Source organism: Schistocerca piceifrons, unplaced genomic scaffold (genome assembly GCF_021461385.2).
Source record: "Schistocerca piceifrons isolate TAMUIC-IGC-003096 unplaced genomic scaffold, iqSchPice1.1 HiC_scaffold_957, whole genome shotgun sequence".
Classification (NCBI taxonomy): Eukaryota; Metazoa; Arthropoda; class Insecta; order Orthoptera; family Acrididae; genus Schistocerca; species Schistocerca piceifrons.
The window spans coordinates 27,501-30,000 of record NW_025729231.1 but is presented as its reverse complement, the minus strand read 5'-3'; the positions used below and the strand labels follow the sequence as shown (position 1 = coordinate 30,000).

General features: G+C 58.4%; 1 non-coding gene across 1 annotated transcript in view; it reads left to right on the top strand.

Moving 5' to 3' along the window:
• Positions 1-1,680: 1,680 nt before the first annotated feature.
• The window catches only part of LOC124773838, a 1,909-nt gene continuing 1,089 nt past the window's right edge, over positions 1,681-2,500 (top strand). Inside the window, exon 1 of the ribosomal RNA XR_007014940.1 lies at positions 1,681-2,500. This exon is cut by the window's right edge and continues 1,089 nt beyond it. This is a non-coding gene — a ribosomal RNA (small subunit ribosomal RNA).

Sequence of the window (2,500 nt, the reverse complement as noted above, 5' to 3'; positions counted from 1 at the left end):
CTTCATGTTAAACACCTTGCAAGTCTTGCTCACTTTCCACATGCTCCTGCTGTACACTGTAATGTGGATGGCAGCAGGACGTACATGCCGCCCCTCCCCACGTCCCCACCTTGCCCCCTGCCTTCGCAAGCTGGTTGGTGAGAAGTTTGCATGTTCAATGCCCTTCGCATGCGACGTACTCAGGCTACGTTGTGGTGCGGCCTGTGTCAACTGTCCGCTGATGTCGTACGCGTGAACCACAATCTGTACTGCACATTCGTCCTTATGTACTGAATGATACATCGTGGCACATGTGTGACCGCACAACGACTGCGCCCAAAAACGGCGGACCATACAGTGCAAATATTGTGCACGCAGCTACGTGTCGTCTCCCTATGAGAGCTGGATTGCAGTGTGGTACGCCATAGAGACGTGTGGGAGGAACGGACGCCGTGGATGGCGATCAGCATGAGCTGTCTGTTGATGTATTCGGACCTAGTCGTCTCTCCTCACACACCGTGATGGCATGGTGCACCGCGTTCCATATCTGCGACATGCTACAGAGGCCGGTTGACAGTCGTTCGAGCAATGGACATCGCATACGTACGGGGGCCACCTTCCACGTATTGTCTAGGCGTGCACATTTTGTTGCGTGTATGTGGGCAGACGTAGTGTGGCGTGACACCTGACACAGGCATGCAATAATCGTTGAAGTTGCAAATGGCGATGGACGCCTGCGTTTTCTGGTGAAGTTACGCAAATGAACAAATGGTAACCTGTTGTGGTGCGGTTGTTCTCGCTAGGGGTGAATCGGTGATGGCGACGATAGGTTGAGGTACTAACCGGTTGTTCCAGCGATACCCACCATGCCGACGAAACTGAACGGCATCTGGGTGTGAAGCGATACGCGGCGGTGGCTGGGTGGGACCGTCCCCGGCCGGTGAGGGGGCGCCTCCCGGCGTGCTGGCCGCGCGGTGCGTGGGCGCACGCGCTACAGCCGGCTGGTGGGGGCGGCCAGTGGCAGGCGCGCCGGCCGACGGACGCGGCAGGCGTCGCAGCTGCGCGCCGGCGCACCCTGCGCGCGGCGCCGTGCGGCCAAAGTAGGTCCTCGCGGGCCCGGTGCGAAGCGCGGTGGACATCTTCAGTGTGCTGGTCCGATTGAGGACTGTGTGCGTTGAGGATGCGCCGCCGCCCGGCGCTCGGCGCCGCGACGCCGTCTGCTGCTCGGTCGCCCCAGCGGTTCTCGCTGGTGGTTTGTATCGCAGCTGTGCGGATGTGTTGGCGCGTGCGCTGTGCTGGGAGAGTTCGCTTCGGCACCCAAGTGGGGCTTTTGTCCTTCTGTGGCGCTGGCGTTGGAGCTGCCGGTCACCGTAGGTGGCGCGTGTTGTCTCCCGCCGGCAATGCCACGACAGCACGCTCCCGGGCCTCTGTCGGCAGCGGCAAGCTCAGTTGGGAGCACGGGTGGTCGCACCGAAAGCGTCTACTCGCCTAACTCCGGGCGATTGCGCCTCTCTCGAACCCGACCAAGTACTTGGGACGGCGCTGCGCGCCGCCGGGACCTGAGAGGGTTTCGAGGTGTATTGTGCAGGGGAGCTCAGCCTCCTCCTGTTTGCAGAATGATTGAGCGGACGCTTGCGTGTTCGCGCGGGCCCCCGGGACACACTCCCGGGCGGCCGGCTGCTCAGCTCTAGTTGACGCAGCTCCCTGGTTGATCCTGCCAGTAGTCATATGCTTGTCTCAAAGATTAAGCCATGCATGTCTCAGTACAAGCCGCATTAAGGTGAAACCGCGAATGGCTCATTAAATCAGTTATGGTTCCTTAGATCGTACCCACGTTACTTGGATAACTGTGGTAATTCTAGAGCTAATACATGCAAACAGAGTCCCGACCAGAGATGGAAGGGACGCTTTTATTAGATCAAAACCAATCGGTCGGCTCGTCCGGTCCGTTTGCCTTGGTGACTCTGAATAACTTTGGGCTGATCGCACGGTCCTCGTACCGGCGACGCATCTTTCAAATGTCTGCCTTATCAACTGTCGATGGTAGGTTCTGCGCCTACCATGGTTGTAACGGGTAACGGGGAATCAGGGTTCGATTCCGGAGAGGGAGCCTGAGAAACGGCTACCACATCCAAGGAAGGCAGCAGGCGCGCAAATTACCCACTCCCGGCACGGGGAGGTAGTGACGAAAAATAACGATACGGGACTCATCCGAGGCCCCGTAATCGGAATGAGTACACTTTAAATCCTTTAACGAGTATCTATTGGAGGGCAAGTCTGGTGCCAGCAGCCGCGGTAATTCCAGCTCCAATAGCATATATTAAAGTTGTTGCGGTTAAAAAGCTCGTAGTTGGATTTGTGTCCCACGCTGTTGGTTCACCGCCCGTCGGTGTTTAACTGGCATGTATCGTGGGACGTCCTGCCGGTGGGGCGAGCTGAAGGCGTGCGACCGCCTCGTGCGTGCTCGTGCGTCCCGAGGCGGACCCCGTTGAAATCCTACCAGGGTGCTCTTTATTGAGTG